The sequence below is a fragment of the Pezoporus flaviventris genome, unplaced genomic scaffold (assembly GCF_033815535.1).
Source record: "Pezoporus flaviventris isolate CSIRO_AGI_PZ_B2104156 unplaced genomic scaffold, CSIRO_AGI_Pfla_v1 ptg000007l, whole genome shotgun sequence".
Taxonomy (NCBI): Eukaryota; Metazoa; Chordata; class Aves; order Psittaciformes; family Psittacidae; genus Pezoporus; species Pezoporus flaviventris.
The window spans coordinates 29,553,802-29,574,517 of record NW_026892555.1 but is presented as its reverse complement, the minus strand read 5'-3'; the positions used below and the strand labels follow the sequence as shown (position 1 = coordinate 29,574,517).

Sequence of the window (20,716 nt, the reverse complement as noted above, 5' to 3'; positions counted from 1 at the left end):
ACTGTAATTTCCCATTCAACATCTGTGATTTGGTCATCAAAAAACCCTGTGGTAATTTGATGAACACATGACACACCTGGTTTTCTGCTGCCTTATGTTAACAGAAGCACTTATCTTGTATCTGGACAATCTGTCAATCTGGAACATGCTGTTCACTCTGCTGTCACCAGGCACATGATGAATAAAGGTATCATTGCCCCTCTGCTCCACGAGGAATGTGGTTCCTTTGTCCATAAGAGTATTTCTGTAACTCATGCTACAAGGTATCCTTCATCAACATTTATATCCAGGGGAAGTATCCATTGCTGTGCCTGACTTTACTGGCAAAAGAAATAGAGGTTTGGATGTCATGAGCAGTTCACCCCACTTTCTCAATCTATACCAGTGCTGTTAGAAGAAAATAATACTCAGGATGTATCTAGTTGCTTTAAAGAGGAGCGAAAGACATTCAGGAGCAGGCAGGTAGAGGCTGTTGTTAATGAGAGACAGAATTAGTACTTTGCCAGAGCCAGGCACATCAGTTACTCATCACAGTTCCGTTACGACTCAGACATCATCTTTGATGAGACACATCAAAGAGTACCGTATTGCAGCCATGAGCTCCACATCTCATTCATGTGGTGTGTTTTAAGCTATTCCACATCTCTTCCTATGAAGGAGTTTGTTCCTTTGTCACAGGTATTGTTTATTTCTCTTGTTCTCAGGACAGTAAAAACCTCTAAAAACAGCTACTTGCCTCCAACCCTGTTCTGGCTGGCTTGGATATATCAGTTTTCTAGTCAAGAAGGACACAACATTTTCTAAAGGGATTTCTTCTCAGCTCAGTAAGGCTTCAAACTTGGACAGTCTTGCATCTGTCATTTTCTTCTCAGAGTGTGTGTGGGAAAAAAAGTGTTTGCACCCTGTGCAGATGACTTGCTTTTTTTTGGCTGCCCAGTGTTACTCATGACATATCTGTTAGCCAAACAAGGCAAACATGGCTCAGTGTTGCAATTGTCTGCAAATATTGAATAACCAAACTCACAGAACTGTCATAAGGAAGTAGTACTATTGGATCTAGATTAGAAAATCTGCAGGATTTATATGCAAGTGCATCCTATTTTCACTTGGTCAAAATCACCAAGACAGGCTGTGATGAAAGCAGAGCCAAAACACAAACACGTGTGCAGTTTACTTCATCCACATATCTCCAGGTTTCTATGACTTTTTCTTATTACTGAAATAAGGCAAACAAAAATTCCAAGAAACAAATAAGGAATTCATTATATTTTCCATGTTTTTCTAGTGAACTTTTATTATGATTCAAAATGTGTCTTTGTAACCATTAACGATCTCTGCATTGATCTGGTTTATATCTAATCACAAATACTGAATGTTAGTTATCTCAAAAATAGTTCCTATTTCTCAGGTTAAAAAGAAGTCTTCTGTGGATAATAGCCTAGATGAACAATAGAGGAATTACAGGTCCCCATAGGAGAAAATATCATTATATTACAATGAGAAACTGAAAATAGATTACTGGTATTATTCAGCCTAGAGCACAGAAGAATTAGAGAGCACTTGACTGAGACAATGAAAGTGATGTAAGACTTCAATTTTTTTTTACTTTTTTTTTGTTTTACTTTGCCATATTTTAGTGAAACCCAGTAATATATTAAATTAAAGGGCACTAATCTGAAGATCGATAAAAAGAGTTGTATAAACCATGCATGGCTTCTCCTTTTCCCTGACCTTAGTCTATCAAATGACGTGTTATTATGGCAGCTCCTCTTTCCGTAAAGTACAGAAACACCGTATATCTTCAGAGTCCCTCCTTAATAAACCCTCATGCCTATCATTAGTTTATAACATAAACCAGGTCAATTCAACATATCAGTAAATAGGGGAGGAGCAACAGAATTCCCATTAATCCATGTTACTAGGCCATCTCAGAACAGTGATAGAATCATGTAACTGCTAATTTGGCAGCTAGCCATACAGAAGGAAAAGTTTTGACAGCCAAGTATTTTTCTTTGCTTTTATTTTGTAAGCAGAAGATGGAAAGAAACACTTGGACTGCTAAGAAAAACAGCTATTTGTTGAGCTATTTGTTACCTAAGAATGCAGGCTCAGATCTTCAGAGAACTTATGTACGCATCATTTTGTGATTTGTTGCAATATCTATCCCTTAAAGATTTTTTTAATAATTGTTTTCTAATACTAAAGTGTTTCCTGCTTGTGAAAATTATTTCAATACTGACACAAAGATGCTTTGATTTAGAAAAGAAGCTGTTTCAATCACTGTTAGGCCAGCAGCTGTCTCAAAGATTCTAGTTCTTTAAACAGCAAAGCATAGACTATTTAAAGCATTTTAACTGTCTTAAAAAGCTTGCAGTATTTATGTGCTTAATATGCATAAGAGAGGCATACTTTCAAAGAATGGAAAAATAATATAAGAAGTCAAAAGAAATGTTCAGAGCTCTGTAATGAATCTCTTTTCTCCCAGTCTTTTTTGGATGTTCATTTTAGAGTGAAAACTGAAGATAATTTCTTTCATTCTTCATCATCACAAGACTGTGTTTTGCAATGTTGGATTTTCCACTGTGTGCAAAAAGGAAGTTTTAACTCATTTCACTCTAAGGTGAAAATTCAGAGCAGGCAGTGAGCAGTACCAAGCATGAGCTTGGTTTGGTACTGCTGACCACAGAAGGGCAGTTCTGCGAGCATCAGCAATGCTCAGCTGTTAACAGTGGGTATCTTAGGACTTTTGAAGTTCTTGCCTTTCCTAGGAGTAGAGTACAGTTTGTAAGAAGTCCCTACTTTTCCAATTAGGTTTGCTGTTTGTGAGTTTTCATCCTGCTGTTGTTTTTGCTGGCCTTGCTCTGTGCATTTGGTATTCATCACCTATGAATACACTGAGGACTGAAGTGCTGGATGGAGTCAGTAAAATGGCAGACCAGTGATTCAGCCAAAACACCTCTGTTAAAACCTAAGGCCAAATAGCCTTCCTAATCTACTGAGTGGTTTCAGACAAGTTTCAGAAACTGCTATTTGCAGAACAGTTACAGCCACAGATGGCTTATGCTCAGAAATAGTTTCCTTATGAATTTGCTTATCTTGAGGGATTCATTTTACCTTGCACTGTGTCATTTGGGTGCAGCCGCAAATTGTTAGTAACCCACTGCTCTTTGTCCTTCTTACCACTGAGTATGGGACACTCATACTTTTATTAGCAATGATGGAGAGAAAGCAGTGGTCGTTTGGACCCCATCTGCCTGTCTATCTTTTTATACTAGGTAACAGATTGAGCTAGTGCCCACTGGTTTCTAATGTAGCTCTTTGTACTCCCACTCTTGTGCCAGTTTTGTTGTGCCTGTAGCTGAGCACTTATGACCCTATATTAGTCAAAAACAGCTTTAGCTTCCAGTAGCCATAAGTAACACTATTCTGGCAGTTTACAGAATTGGCTATTCTGGAAAAGCTTGCATGACCAAATGTCTGTCCATCATCAGTGACACAAGGGCAGATGAGATGGATAGTGCTTTTCCCCTGCCTCTCAACTATAGTGCACACATGCATTGAGTAGCAAGGATCTATATTTTCATTATCCCCAATTACCAGCTAAAGATTCTGCCATGAAGAACAGGAGCCACATTTGGCTTCAGGAACAAGCTGAAAATTGCTTAAATCACAGCTCTCATGTACTTGTAAAGAGTACAAAATTGGATTAGCTGTGTTCCTGGTGTTTACTGTGGGAGCATGTAAGTTAGTATGAGGCTGTTACAACTGACAGCATATATAGAAAAATATTAACTATAATTGACTACAGTTATCAGATGCATTTTATATACACATAGAGCTTTTTGTGAGTAATAAATTATGAGATGCTTTTTCTGTTCCTTGACTCAGTATGAATTATAGGAGATTATGGTGAGTTAATGACTACCTAGTTTGCATTTTTTTTCTTTAGAGCCCACAGACACAACTTGTGACTAATGGATAGTAAGATTTTGGAAGCCATGGCAGACTACAAAAGTTTTTATCAAAAAAAAACATTTTTAATCAGAAATTGGTTACAATGTGACCCACTTTAATTGGAAAGCATGTTTTTTCTAGTACTATAACAAATATACAACTAAGAATATAACAGGTTTTTAATTATATGCAAAACTGAAAAATACAGTTGCTACAGTAAGTCTATGTTATAACAGTGTACTACTTCAAAAGCTAAACAATCTTTCTTTGACAATTGGTTCTCTTTAAGTATAATTTGTTTGTAAATGCAAAACTAGCACTATCTTTAAATTCAAAGAAATCAGAATAGCTACATTGCAGTCAAAGTTATCTTGCTGTAGAAAGCCTGGATATGGAGCTGACCCATACAGTGAAGTCCAGATAATGTAGCACCATGTGGACTTAACAGCTCAAATCCAAGCCACTATCGTTATGTTTATACTGCAATATTTGTAAGCTGAGTAGTCCTGCTATTCACTTTTGTCTGTGGGCATTTCCATGTGGTGAGCTTGGGTATATCTGCGCTGTTTTCAGTTCTGGAGTTACCTCAGGGGGAATCAGTTCAACCTTGGCTATAGGTTGTTCTTAAAATAGCTATTGCTACCACACCTTTTCGTTGAGGTCCACTCAGACATCCTCTTGTGTATCTTGTGAGTTCCCTCTTTTACTGTCAGCCAGTCACGTTGGGGATAGACTAATTCAACGTTTCTGAAATGAAGGATTAAGGTTTAGGTCTGATTCTGTGTATTACGAATGATCCTTTTCCTTATAACGTGAAGAGAAGACCAATTAATTTGATGAACAGGTCAGGGAAGAGTTTCTGAAGACCCAAAAGCTAGAAGTTGGGCTTCGCCAGTGATGTTCTATATGACTCTCAAGAAATAATTTCTCTCCAATTTCCACTTACATGCTCTTTGTCTTAAGATGGTATCTCAGTGGGAATGGGCTGCTTGAAATGATGAATACAGTACCTAGACCCTCTGATTTTGTTTGTTGTACTTAACCACTAGCAGAATATGAATGCTAGGCAACGATGACATGTAATTGCGTCAAAGGAAAACACACAGAAGTTGAACTGAAAATACTGTCAGGAGCTGAATATACAGAATGAATGAGCATTATATGCCAAGGTCTTGAAGAGGCCCTTTCCAATTTGTTCATGAAGATTTGAACTTGTATCTTAATGAGGGTGAAAGTAAAAACCACAGCAGGTAGTATTTACAAAGAAATGTATTAGAATTGTATTGCACCCAAAACATGGTGTATCTGAAGCAGCTGTAGTAAAGCAGGCATTTACAGTTGATTTCCGAATGAATTTCCATAGAAAGTCAAAGAAATCAGACACATGACTTGAGCTAGGCACTTTTCTAAATCCTGACAGACATTTAGCTGCATCTTTAAGCAATGTTTAGAAATCTGATCGCACAACTGAGAGGTATAGAAGTCCTTTGTTTATGTAACGATCATGTTAGTTCTGTAAGGTAATTTTTTAGGCACTGTCAACATCCTTAAAACATCATACAGCTTTTGTTCATGTGCTTAAAGGCCCTACATGTCCAATATGTCTAAAGTCCGTGACTGATAGACAGCCACAAATGCAGTGGTGATGGGGAGGGTAGTCAGATCAGTATATTTGGCCCATTCAGTATTTCCTATCGTACAAGCTGTTTATTGATACATAAATCTTTCTGCAAATTGCAGGGTGCCAGGGCATTTAACATGGGATTGATGTTTCCTTCCAGAACAAGACCCCTTTTAGCCTGACAAAGTCACTAACAAACCTCTGGTTTTGGTGTCTGTCTGCCTGGTTTTGTTTGTCACTCCTCATGAACCCAGACCTGAAAAGCTGCAGCAACTTAGGCTGTTTCAGGACCTCCCTTTCTTTCCTTTTGCTCTCTCCAACCATTGTGCCTGCATCCCAACTGTCACAGCTTGGAGTGTGAAAAACTGCAATGGGTTAAGTCCAGAAGATGGATTCAGGGAAACAGTCTCTGTTCATGCTGGCCTTTGTCCTATGGAAATAGTTCCATCTGAAGAAGTATGGGATAGATGGTGGTACCATCTAAATTGAGTTGTGTAACAAAGCCTCTTCAAGACTGTTTGTTACAGTCCTAAGTTACTGAGGCTTATTTATGCATTCTGCTACAAATACCCCAATACTTACCAATTATTGTCAAATGCTGCATATTTCTAAATTTTAATTTCTAAATATCTGGGGCTTTAAAGCTACAGTTAGTGCAAAGGTGAGTACTGTTGCCGATGATGACATTTTATACAGGCACCTTTGGGACTTAGAGTGGAAGGAAGTGGAACAGTCAAAGAGGACCCAGCTCAAGTAATTTCATAGAGAAAAATGGACTTGGGAGAAGTCATGGAGAAGTCTTGTCAAAAACAAGCAATGTAGTTAATAGTGGTTGCTGGCAGGCTTTAGGTGCTTTTTGACACCTTTTTGTAACTGAATAGAACACAAATCAAAAACTGAAATTGGGAGAACCCTGTCCTTTCATAAATAAATTATTCTTGGATACTTTTCTGAACCTGGATGTGAGCAGTGTTTCTACTGAGTACCAGAGGTGCCACATTTCCTTTTATTTCACACCTATAGATACTGTAAATCTATTTTTGTGAGAGCTCTGTTTTTGCTGTGAAGTGTTGTGCAGTGCAGGATTCTTCATTGCACTTGTAATGTCCTCCTGTCCTGGACTATCTGCGAAGTCCACTGACAGCTAAGGATCAGTAGGAAAGTATGAGTTTCAGTTATTAGTGCCTTTTTTTGTGTGTGTGTATGCTAATACCTTTCTACCCTGGGGGATGGATGATTCTGTCTTCACAAATTTGGCAAAGGTTTTTAAATACCAAGCACAGAAACAGAACTTTTTTTTTCCCCTCTTCACAAGGGTGATTTTTCATATGAATCATCTATGTATTATTTTCTCCAAGACACAAGATATTTTGATTGCTAAGTATCTTTTTACATATACAGTTTTTCCAATAAGATTTAATCTTCTTATTTGTATTCTGTGAGGGGCTGGTTCTCATCATGGATGGATTAGTGTGCATTCCAACTCGATGTGGAATAGCTGGGTGGAGAGAACAGCTGTTGATATATCCATGATAATTTAGAAAGCCAGTGGGTTGTAGCTATAGAATAAATGGGCCAGATTGTACACCTTAGCCATGTTGAATTTGAATTTGCATGGAGCCAGTTTTGTTCCATTACATAAAGAACATTACCACATGAGTAGTTCATTGATCAATGAAATTAGTCACAGAGCACAGTGCTGTCGATAGGGAGCTGGCAGAACCTGCTTATTTTCTCTGAAATTTCCATCTGCCCCTACTGAACTTGTTTTTCTCCCTTCAGGAAAGCTAATCTGAACTATTAGAGCTGTGCTCCAGTTCAGCTGATAGCAGTGGGTATTTTTTGCAAACGATGTGCTATATTACAGAGATTACCATTCTTGGTTTGTAGGCAGCTATGTTAATCATAGCATTGGCCTCAATCAATAAGTCAGTCATGTAAGGCCAATTATTTAAAGAAAGACACATTGAATTTATGACTTACTGTGCCCATCACTGGAGCTGCTAATAATTGCAGAATTGTGTATGTGAAATTCTTGGTATTACACTTCAGACATTTTAAAAAGTTAATACTATTTCTTGTCTGACTCTGCCCTGTGCCTGATCAGTGCAGTCTGTTCTATCCTCTTATTAAATTCCTTTCCAACTGTTTCCTGGCCATTTCTATTCACCTGTGCATGTGCATTTAGGGCTCGCTCTCCCTGCCCCAGTGGGATGGGGAGGAGAACTGGGAAACAAAAGAAAAACCTGTGGCTTGAGGTAAGAACAGATTAAAAATTAAAATAAGGTACAATATATTACTAACACTAACACTAATAAATACTAATACTACTATTAATAATAATGAAAAGGGAAATAAAAGGAGGTATATTAAACTAAAAGAGGAAAAAGCCCCAAACCAGCAGTGATGCACAATACAATTGCTTCACCACTTGCTGACCAATACCCAATCTGACCTAAGCAGGTCAGGCCAAGCAGACCCAAGAGACCAAACAGGTCTCTTCCAGGTAACTTCCCCCAGTTTATATACTGGGTATAATGTGCCGTGGTATGGAAAACCCCTTTGGTTTTCCTTCAGGTCAGGTGTCCTGTCTCTTCTCTCTCCTGCCTTCCCATGCTCCTCCTCACTGAAAGATCATGAGAGATGGAAAATTCTTGATCAGGGTAAGTGCTACTCAGCAACAACAAAATACTGGTGTGTTATCAGCATTGTTCTCAGACTAAAGCCAAAATATAGCACTGCACCAGCTACTAGGAAGATTAACTGTATCCCAGCCAAAACCAGGACAATGTGTCTGCTGGGAATGCATCTTCAGCCTCACTACTGTTTGGACCTGGGGACATGGAGCTGCAGTAGCGTTGCCTCTCTTGAGCTGTTGAATGTGGCATGATGCACTTTTCCCTAAAAAAAAAATATAATTTATATCCACTGTATTCTCCTGCCTGCTTAACCTATGGATGAATTTTGTTGACAGATCTGTACATATTCTTTTACCACCTTAAACTCCTTCAAATCACATAATGATTCATAACACTAGAAGTTATTTATGATTTATTTTGAATACCACCACACTGTTATGAGCAGGGGCACAATCATTTGTTTCCTGAATGTCTGTAGGAAATGAGTGCTAATGGCGGCTGCTCATGGAGCCAGAGATGGCCTATTCTGGGGAAAAGGAGCTCCAATCTCTGCTGAGGTCCCACAGGCACTGTGGAGGACACTGGTGTAAGCCCGCACCTTGGGCAGGGTCAGGACCGGGGCACTGCTTACTTGGTGGTAACCTTCAGCAGGATGAGAGGGCTTGTATCATGATGCCCCCAGGAACTCACCTCAACCCCACAGAAGTCGAGGGCAGAGCATCCATAGTGCAATAATTCTTAGTGTTCATGTGAAGTGGCCTTCATTGCTTTGCAAAATTCTGTACCCTCGGTTAACCTGCCTGAGGCCCACTGGATAGCTATTACATTTTCCCTTCTTACCTCTCTATAAATCCCACATTTCTGAAGATTGTGAAAGGAAGAAATGAAGCTTGTGAGGATCAGAATAAAATACTTTATATTACAAGGTACATGGCTTTTCAGCTTCATAAGCAGTTTATCTATTTGTAAAAAGCTTCTATGTGGATGAAAATGCATGTGTAGTAATGTATGAATCAAAAACAGTAAAAACTGCAGAAAGTTCTGTAGAAAAAGTGGCCATACACCAGCTCATGAAAGATTGAGCTGATCTGAATTGTATTTCCCTGTAAAACTGGTTAGGAAGCTTTTTGTTTTATTAAAGGATATAGCTTCTGAAAATGTTAGCTTTTATCAAAAGAAAAATCCATGAAGTAAATTCCTATAGGTACAGAGTTGTCACATATTGAAATAGAACATCTTTATGCTAACACATCAGAAAAAAATAACTGAATCAATAGCAATGAAAGTAACAGAATAAAGTCAACACGTTACAATTTCCACTGCCACTACCATTCGGATGTCAAGTTTAAATAGTATCATAAATCATCTCAGGGTAGAGAGCAAGATCTGACAGAAAGGGATTTTTTTGACAGAGGTAGCTTCAGACAAAACAGTGTCTAGAAGCTGAGGATAGTAAAGTAAAATTTTGGAAAGTTTTATTCTTAATCTTTTCTGTTTCTTTTTAGGCAATGGTTTGTAAATACAGAGTAGATATTTTTGCCTAAAGATTTGTTTTTTCTTATATTGGTAATCAAATTATCCTTACGATCATTTAATCTTTCATAGGCAAGACTAAAAGCTTTCAAACTACGATGCATTGTAACTTCTTGTTCTTAAGGGCTAGTTTCAGCTTATCAGAAAGTTAACAATGACAAACTGATGTGGAGTATAAATGTGGAAAGGTCATGACATTTCATCAGAAGGAAGATGTTCTATGGCAATGGGGCCAGAAAACACATGACACTGTGGGAATTTCTGCTGTTCCAGTAGCTGCCACTTTAGGAAATATTCTTAAATGCCATTAATCCGTATTCTAATAACCCTGGGTTTATAAAAACAAGTTTCTTTCTAAAACATAATTTCAAATAAATTGAGCAACTTAGATTAGCAAACCTAGACCAGAAATCTTGTCCTGCTGTCAAAACCTTATTTATTTTGTTTATTGGATTTCAATTTTATTCCTAGAATGCAAATATACATTACTACACATGTATTTTCATCCACATCAGGCATGCTCTGATGAGGACATCATTATGACATGACATGGGAATGACCAGGAGAAATTCTCTGCTAGGGAACACTGGCATGAAGCCATGATTTCAAGATGATCGTAGAAGGAGGTTTGCTCTGGGAGGATGTCAGAGGGAACCCTGTGCGTAGCACTAAGTGCTGACAGGCAGAAATGGTAATTGTTGATGTTAAATGATGTTAGAATTTGGAGGAAGATTATAAAAGATACCAAACCCAAATGGCAACAGAGAAGTTACCTCCTTTGCAAAACCTTGTGTCTGATTTGTGTGGAAAAATACTATTTAATTATTTTTCTCCCTAAGAACTGTATCACTGGTAATTTTGTATGGCTACAAACACATAGACTTTTGTAATGGAAATGGTAACTAGGACACATTTAACAGAAAAAAATAAAATACAGAAAATGAAATATACTAGAAGAAGAGTAGTATCTACAAATTACAGTCACTACAGCTAAAAATGATTGAGTGCATTAGAATGTGATTTGCTTTGCATTCCACAATCAATACCAATTATTCCTACTTCCCTGGTCATTTATTATAGATATCTGCTGTTCTTTAGATTTCTGTTGCACTGCCAAGTGAAGAGAATGAAATGCAGAATCTCTTTCTTTTAGCTTCCCCAAATCTACCTTTGAAGCATAAGGACATTATATATCATTTGGTCTTATGGTGATGTTTTGTTTAATGCTGAAAGGTTATAAAGATCATTAAAACCAACAGGATACCCTCGATGAAAATGCAGTGATAAAGCCTGCGCCTTTTGTTTGCCTTCTTTGGGAGCATTATTATATTCTGAATGATAATCTTACAACTGCCAAGAATTTTGCAACCTAATAGCTAGCCCGTTGTGTGTATGACTCATGATCCATTCCTTGTCCCACTGGAAATTTACGATAAATAGATGAGCTTTAAGAAGAGCAACTGAGGGTGGTCCAGAACAGGACACCCCACTAACCTAGAGCTTAATGCTTTGTTCTGACAAGTAGGAGATTTTGGCTCAGTTTCTGCCATCTTAGCAAATGTGGGAGAAAAGTCAGCTTTCTCTACTTGTGAATGAACAATTAAGTTGCTGAACCGTTGGTATAAAGACTAGTATCTTTCTTTCTTTGGAGCTTTTGACAAAAAGGGGGAAGTGATTATCTCATATGGAGGTCCATGCCTTCAAATCCTCAGCAGGAGAAGTTGTTTCATTCCTGTACAGACATTTGCATTTAAAACCTGGAGAAAAGCAAGATTTTTGATCCTGCCCCTCGACTCTGCTCTTGTGAGACCTCACCTGGAGTACTGTGTGCAGTTCTGGTGTCCTCAACATAAAAAGGACAGGAACTGTTGGAACAAGTCCATATGGGTCCATTTAAAACCTGGAGAAAAGCAAGATTGTGCAGATCCCCCACCTCCTACAAGAATCATACATGTACAGTGTCCTAACCTTTGTGAATCCCATGCTTAGGTTTCGGGTTTAATATTAACCAGATATTAATTAAGCAATATTAATTAATATTAATACTAACACCAGTTAAAAAAAAAGGCATCTTTGCTTACTTGCAGCTAGTTATTCTTCACTTTACTCATTTGTTCCTCTTCAGTTATGCTTATATCACTCAGTAAATTGTTAAAAGAATGAGAAACACTTAGATGGGCTTTGCTTTAATGAAATTACCATGAAGAACAGGACTCACAGGCAACTTGTTCTTCCTCTGTCACAGAAAAAGCCATGATGTGAGAGGGCAGCGCTGGCACTGTGAAGCTGAGCCTACATGTGAGTTATGATTCCTGTATGAAGAACAAGAATCATCAGTAGCAATAATCATCCTAGAGAGAAAATTTCCACCACTGTACTCACTTTTGCAACTATAGCATGGTCTAATGTAGCACATTTTGTAGTGGATATGTTTAAAAGCCTGGAATATCTCCTGTTGTTGTACAAAAAGCAAAAGTATTCACTATGAAGAGCTTGCTTCTGCATTCAGTTCCATACAAACTGAAATCTCTATTGCACCTTCATGTGACGTCAATCATGTAAATAGGACTCTCATGTGACTTCTGTTCTGAGTACATAGGTTACCATCTAAGGTCTTCTACTATAGCAATGTGATAGTTTACATAGAAGAAAAGAATGATGGTGTTCAAGTCAAATATAAACATTTTATTTTTAATCTGCATAGAACTATAAATAACTCAAATGAAGTTACATCTCTTATGTAGTATCCTGATGAAGGATGCATGTAACTTTAATAAATCTAACCAGAGCAAAAGCAAGTGTGCTGTTGAACATCTTATGAGTCATGTTTTAAACAATTATAATTTCTAACTTATTTTGGAACTTGAAATCTAAATGCTAGGATTTAGTAATCCCAATTATGTTTGCCAGTCTTTCCAATTCTTACTAATTGAAACAAGCAAAACAAATTGTTTTATCTTGTTTTTAATTTTATTTTCTTTACAGATGATGTGTTTTATAGACTAAATTTTTTAAAGATTCAGTTATTTCACCATTTTATATTTCAAGTTCTAAATGCTGACATGTATGAGATAATTATACTAGAACCTGACTGTAGTGAAAAATATGTAGAGTGATACTTCTATAGATAAATAACTGCTGTGGTTTCATCTTTGAATTCTCAGTAAAGAAAAGGTGTTTCATTAAATGTCTGATGCTCTGAATGTCATTCTGAAATATTTCATGTATATGTCAAACTGTGCTGCATGGATAAACTGAGGATTAAAGACACAAAAGGGCTTTTTTAGGGATCCCATTTTGCAATACAGACCATTCAATCTCTTCTTCACTGTTTGCATTCTTCATTAAAACTATCAGAAAATGTATTAGCATGACCAGCAGGTCGAAGGAGGTGATCTTGCCCCTCTACTGTGCTCTTGTGAGACCTCACCTGGAGTATTGTGTTCAGTTCTGGTGTCCTCAACATAAAAAGGACATGGAACTGTTGGAACAAGTCCAGAGAAGGGCCACAAGGATGATCAGGGGACTGGAGCACCTCCCGTATGAAGACAGGCTGAGGAAGTTGGAGCTGTTCAGCCTGGAGAAGAGAAGGCTGCGTGGAGACCTCATAGCAGCCTTCCAGTATCTGAAGCGGGCCTGTAGGGATGCTGGGGAGGGACTCTTTATTAGAGACTGTAGTGATAGGACAAGGGGTAATGGGTTAAAACTTAAACAGGGGGAGTTTAGATTGGATATAAGGAGGAAATTCTTTCCTGTTAGGGTGGTGAGGCACTGGAATAGGTTGCCCAGGGAGGTTGTGAATGCTCCATCCCTGGCAGTGTTCAAGACCAGGCTGGACGAGGCCTTGGGTGATACGGTTTAGTGTGAGGTGTCCCTGCCCATGGCAGGGGGGTTGGAACTAGATGAGCTTAAGGTCCTTTCCAACCCTAACTATTCTGTGATTCTATTATTCTTTTTGAATTGCCTTTTCATGTGAAAACTGACAAGGCATTTATTCTTTATGAGAGGAATAGTATATTATCATAGAATCATAGAATAGTTAGGGTTGGAAAGGACCTTAAGATCATCTAGTTCCAACCCCCCTGCCATGGGTGTTATTATATTATATTACATAGACATTAATAAGTTTAATAATATTCCATACATGTAATGACTTGAATTAAGCTTTCCAAAACTGGATGGAGTTCTAGTCAATCTCTACGTTTACTGTTTCTGTCAGCGCAAATAATAAATCACCATTTCCTTCTTTAATGACATCTTTATCCTTTATTTATGGTCTGTTTTGTATTTGTTTTCTGTGTATTTCCTCTCCAGTTGTATTACTAGCAAAAAGAGGAGGAAAAGGGAGTGAGACAGACAACAATTCTTTGCCCTCTCAGGAGAATAATGTATAATTGTGAGAACTGATTAAACACTAGACTGTTTAAATAGTGAGGTGAAAAACAAAGTTTCCAACTGAAAAGCATTCAGTCTTTTTTTCTTGATTTCTAAAATTAGGTGTCCTGGGTTTAGCAGTAGCAGTAAATTTTTCTCCTTGGCAGCTGGTGCAGTGCTGTGTTTTGACTTTCAGCCTGGGAACAGTGCTGGTGATACTGATGTTTTCAGTTGTTGCTAAGTGATGTTTACCCTGACCAAGGATTTTGTGAGGCTCATGCTCTGCCAGGGAGGAGAGGAAGCCAGGAGGAAGCAGAGACAGGACACCTGACCCAGGCTAGCCCTGGGTCATACCACAGCACGTCATGCCCGGGGGGGGGTAACTGGGAGTTACCCAGAAGGACACGGGGTCTTCTGTGTCGGACTCGTTTTTCTGCGGGTGGTATCGTATTCTCTTCCTTTGTTATTTTCTCTTATCATTGTTGTAGTTGATAGTAGCAGTGGTGATTTGTGTTGTACATTGTTTGCTGGACTGTTCTTGTCTCAACCTGTGGTAGTTGCATTCTTTCTATTCTCCTCCCCATCTCTCCGGGAATGGGGAAGGGTAGAGCCCCCCAGGGCGGGGGACGTGGGCCTCAATTGCTTCCAGCCCGACACCACTCACTGGGAGTGAGTAAACGAGCTGTCTGACTAGGCTTAAACCACCACAGTTCTTTATTGACTGGGAGAGTAAAAGACTGTCTCCTTCACAGGTTGACCACCCGAGAAGGAGAAAAAAGATATGTAATTGCTAAGCACTTTTATTATATACCTCCCAAAGTATAGAGGTGGTGACCACACTGGGAACATAAGCCAGATCAGTTTCATGATCAATGATTCTATTGTATTACAAGTCATTACCATAAAGTACAATGAGACAAAAACCTTAGCCCAAGCCCCACACTTGAAAAACACTTATTGACGCAGGAGTCACGGACAACGCAGAGACAATCAATGTGATCAAGCGATTGCCAAATTTATTACAAAGCCTTAACTCCTTATATACTATTTCTTACATGCACTTACAGTGATTTGGCAAATTATGATTGGATACATGTCTTGAAGACCCTTAGTGACTAACATATAGTTGGTTAAACACAGGTGTGAGAACTTGACCTCGAAAGCTTGCCAACAGTCCACAGTTCTCATTAACTCAGTGAATTCCAGCTTCTTATCTTGCTTGCTTAAGCTTCTTCGGGCCTCTCATGGCCTTGCTGTATCTTTCAGGATTATTCAGAGTTTATGTACCAATTATGCATTCTCCCGTGAGAACACTGTCTCCACAAACACTAATACAGCAAATACCGGCTTGAAGTAAGGTACGCTATACTGAAACTGTGAGATCAAGAGAAACTACTTTGAGAGCCAATAAATCAGCATTGTGACAAGTGACTATTAATCCGGACAGATCTGTAGTTATCTCAACCCTTCTGTGCCCCACGTTGGGCGCCAAAAAGAACTGTTGTGGTTTAAACCTAGCCAGACAGCTCGTTCACTCACTCCCAGTGAGTGGTGCCAGGCTGGAAGCAATAGGGGCCCGCTCCTCCCCCCCCGGGGGCTCTCCCCTTCCCCATTCCCGGAGCGATGGGAAGGATAATAGAAAGAATGCAACTCCCATGGGCTGAGAAAAGAACAGTCCAACAGACAAAGTACAACACAAATCACCACTGCTACCACCACCGACAACGATAAGAGAAAATAACAAGAGAAGAGAATACAATACCACCCGCAGAAAAACGAGTCCAACCCAGAAGACCCCATGTCCTTCTAGGTAACTCCCAGTTACTCCCCCCCCGCCGGGCATGACGTGCTGTGGTATGGAATACCTCCTTGGCTAGCTTGGGTCAGGTGTCCTGTCTCTGCTTCCTCCTGGCTTCCCCTCCTCCCTGGCAGAGCATGAGCCTCACAAAGTCCTTGGTCAGGGTAAACATTACCTAGCAACAACTGAAAACATCGGTATTATCAGCACTGTTCCCAGGCTGAAAGTCAAAACACCATGCTGCACCAGCTGCCAAGAAGGAGAAAAATCGACTGCTACTGCTGAACCCAGGACATGAGAACAAAAAATTATTACAAAAATGGACTTCCTTACCACTGTTGTTATGTCAGGTCTTGATGGCTTACTTTGCAAAGATACCAAAGGCAGGATAGTTTGCCAGGAGGCTCTGCCAAATGCAATTCATGGCAGACTTCTGGCATGGGATCCCATTTGTTGACTACGTTTGTGCACAGCAGGAATACGTGATTCTGCAGCCTAAGCTGTAGCTGCACTTCACAGTACCTGGGCAGCAAACTGCTGTGGGAGTACTGACATGTGCTGAGAAAGGTAAGTTTACATCATACGAATGTGCAAATGAGGGGAAAAAGATGACCCTTTGTCCAGGGTTAACCTTGTCCTCTGTAAGACCTGAGATGAGCTGTGTTCCTCACAATATCCACTTTCACACAAAAAGGGGTGAGGGAGCCCTTCTAGTAAGCAATCCATACTAGTGCAACTACTTAAGCTTAGAGCAGATGCTTGTGTAACCAGATAGGCATATGTTCAATGACTGCTGTTCTGATATTTTTTTATTTATTTATATTTTCTTTTTTAATGGGATATTCAAAAATCACCAGAGAGATACTGCTGTCATTCAGGAAATGTGGAAGTAAAGAAAAAGCTTGACCAGGCTATAAAATTCTGTCTTGACTCAGAAGCAGGTATAAATGAGCGTATAAAGAGAATGAATTCTTGAAGATTTACTTGTTAAATTTTACTTAGGCAAACCATAACCTGAATATAAGGCCAAAGCAAGAGCAGAATAGCAACTGAGGGTTATTAAGTTGACGAGAAACTGAACATGAGCCGGCAGTGTGTGTTCACAGCCCAGAAAGCCAACTGTATCCTGGGCTGCATCAAAAGGAGCATGACCAGCAGGTTGAAGGAGGTGATCCTGCCCCTGTAAACTCTGCTCTCTTGAGACCTCACCTGGAGTATTGTGTGCAGTTCTGGTGTCCTCAGCATAAAAAGGACATGGAACTGTTGGAATAAGTCCAGAGAAGGGCCACGGAGATGATCAGGGGACTGCAGCACCTCCTGTATGAAGACAGGCTGAGAAAGTTGGGGCTGTTCAGCCTGGAGAAGAGAAGGCTGCGTGAAGACCTCATGGCAGCCTTCCAGTATCTGAAGAGGGGCTATAGGGATGCTGGAGAGGGACTATTCATTAGGTACTGTACTGATCGGACAAGGGGTAACGGATTAAAATATTGTCCTGGGTTCAGCAGTAGCAGTCATTTTTCTCCTTCTTGGTAGAATCATAGAATCATAGAATTGTTAGGGTTGGAAAGGACCTTAAGATCATCTAGTTCCAACCCCCCTGCCATGGGCAGGGACACCAAATCATATCACCCAAGGCCTCGTCCAACCTGGCCTTGAATACTGCCAGGGTTGGATCATTCACAACCTCCCTGGGCAGCCCATTCCAGTGCCTCAGCACCCTAACAGGAAAGAATTTCTTTCTGGTAGCTGGTGCAGTGCTGTGTTTTGACTTTCGGCCTGGGAACAGAGCTGATAACAATGATGTTTTGGTTTGGCCAAGGACTTTGTGAGTCTCATGCTCTGCCAGGGAGGAGGGGAAGCCAGGAGGAAGCAGAGACAGGACACCTGACCCAAACTGACCAAAGAGGTATTCCATACCACAGCACGTCATGCCCAGGATGTAACTGGGAGTTACCCAGGAGGGCTGGGACTGCAGGGTTGGAGGAGGTATCAGTTGGTGCTTGGTCGGGCCGGGGTGGGGGGGGGGGGGGGGGGGGGCGAGTTATTGGTCTGCTGGTGGTGAGATGTTGTATTCTCTTCCCTTGTTATTTCCTTTATCATTATTATTATCGGTGGTAGCAGCAGTGATTTGTGTTATACCTTAGTTACTAAACTGTTCTCATCTCAACCCATGGGAGTTGCATTCTTTACGATTCTCCTCTCTGTCCCTCCGGGAGTAGGGGGAGGGAAAGAAGGAGGGGAGTGAGTGAACAAGATGTCTGACTGGGTTTAAACCACGACAAACATAAACAGGGGAAGTTTAGATTGGATATAAGGAAGAAGTTCTTTACTGTAAGGGTTGCGAGGAACTGGAATGGGTTGCCCAGGGAAGTTGTGAAGGCTCCATCCCTGGCAGTGTTTAAGGCCAGGTTGGACAGAGCCTTGGGCAACATATTTGGAACTACATGATCTTTGGTCCTTTCCAACCCAAACTATTCTATGATGCTAAGTCAAATCTGTATAAAAAAAACCTAATTCTTACCAGCCTTGCAATCTGATGTTATTTTCTTTCCTGGGATTTTCTCTTCTGAAAAAAAAACCCCACAAAAAATCTGAAGAAATAGTAAGATGTAGTAGCAGCAGCCAACAAGGTCCCCAGTGAGAATCTTCCCTTCACTCTCAGTTTGATATTATAAAAATTATTCTTCATATTTGATTATAATCTTTGCCTTCTCTTGTTTGCAGTCATTTATTATTCCTCATAATAGAGGCAGACAGGCAGCTGATGTTTCTGCCTTTGGTATTGATCTATTGTGAACATTCATCTCAACATTTTTGAATATTTATGTGGCTTTTTTTTAATACTAGAAATTTAAAACGCTGAATATTTATATCTAGCTTGTGTGGAGGACATTTAGGCTTCTCGCTCTGTAGGTTAGACTCTAACTGGAATTTTGCCAAATGGATTTGGCAAAATCCAAATGGATTTGAATCCATTTTGCAAAACAGTAAAAAAATGGCCATTGTAGGTCCTGGTTGCATGGACGTGTCATATACCTTTCCTAATTTTTATTTGTAAGTTTCTAGAAAAGCGATACGAAAAATGTACAGATTTCCAGAAAGAGCTCAACCTCTTTCCCTCACCCCAAAGCATCTGCTGGCAGTGGACTAAGTGCAATAGAAACAAGTATCAGAATGTTCATCCAAGAGTCTGCATGCATGACAGGGGAATTGGAGTGCTTGTGAGAGGAATCATAATGATAACATTTGTTATCTGTAAAAATTATTAGAATTTCATTCTGAGAAAGAGACATCAGAAAGAGAACATCCAATTTTTTAAAGCATATAAATTGGGAATGGCTATTTGGAAAAACCAGCCACATTTAGCAAAGACTTGCATTTCCAAGGAAAGCACTCTGACTCCTGACAGCATCCAGAAGATAGGGCATATATTCCCAGCTAAACTCTCTTTCAAGAGGCAACCAGAATTATTGATTGAAGCAAATTGTTAATATGAAGGTCCAAGAACGGCTTTGAGAACTAAACTGTAGCCAGAAGAGACTCAGTATGTGCACTATTAAAGGCAGCATTTCAACAAAGGACAACCGCATAAACTAAGAGTCTGTTGTTTTAAACAAGTTGGTGCAGGACTAGGTGATCTAATAGCATAACAGATGTTGAGATGTCGTATTTGTTTGCAGAGAAAATGGGATTTTTCAAGAAACAGTCCAAATTTAGAATGGGCAGTTAAATTTGTTTAGCAAAGAATAAAATGTGTCACCCAAAAGACTTAGAAGCTGCTTTCAAAAAAGCTTGACTTTCTCAGGAGCTGCATCATCCAGCTCCTCTGTGTCTGACTTACCCATTTAAAGTGGTAATATCCAATTCTCACTCTTTTGAGACATAGCACATTCAGAAAGCAAAATCCCTATGTTAAAAGGAACTCTGATAGAATTTAGATCACAGCTAAAGTGAATTGGATGTACTCATAAAGAGCATGAAGAAGGAATCAAAAGGAAATCTTGATCCACCTTGCTGTTGATAGTCTATCTGAATCTTAGAGTTAATTAAAAAAAAGAGTGGCTGATTGCATTCTAGGTATATTAAAGCATAATCTTTAGTAGTGAAAACACCAAACCTTTGTGGTTACTACCAACAAAACTTACAGTGCTTGTCTAGCTGGTACAGTTAAAATCCCGATAAATGAAGGTATTTATAAGCTGTCTTCCATGTTAATATGAATAAAAATGGACATGCTTATCATAAATATTTCTTGCTGAGACATGTCGGAAAAAAATGAATAGGTAAACTGTTGTTAGTGTTGTCTACTTTGACCTGTTATTTATAGCAAATACTTTTTTGCTTTATCTTATCTGTCTCTATTCAGGAAACATTTCTTGAAAAAAACCTGCTTGGTTACTTCTTATTTCTAATGTGTAAAGAAAATGAACAAACAACAGTCTTGCTTCTGGCTTTAATTAACAGTTGAGCATACAAGATACATAACCCTAGCTGACAGAATGCATTTAGGTATTCCAGAAACACATGTATAGTCTAGTCTCAATTAGTTGAAATAATATGTGAAGAGTCATGTGAAGAAGCACAGACTGTATTTAAACTAAGATATTTTTCTGGTTTAAGCTCAGTCAGCCACACAGTCTCGCTCGCTCACTTCCCCACCTTCCTCCCCACTCCACTCCCGGAGGGATGGGGAGGAGAATCAAAAGAATGTAACTCCCATGGGTTGAGATAAGAACAGTCCAGTAACTAAGGTATAACACAAATCACTACTGCTACCACCAATAGTAATAATAATAA

At 39.4% G+C, this 20,716-nt stretch overlaps 1 long non-coding RNA gene across 1 annotated transcript in view; it reads left to right on the top strand.

The window, feature by feature from the left end:
* LOC133266730 (uncharacterized) overlaps positions 1-20,716 on the top strand; it is a 118,230-nt gene that overhangs the window by 58,394 nt on the left and 39,120 nt on the right. The gene's annotated exons all lie outside the window — the stretch shown is intronic.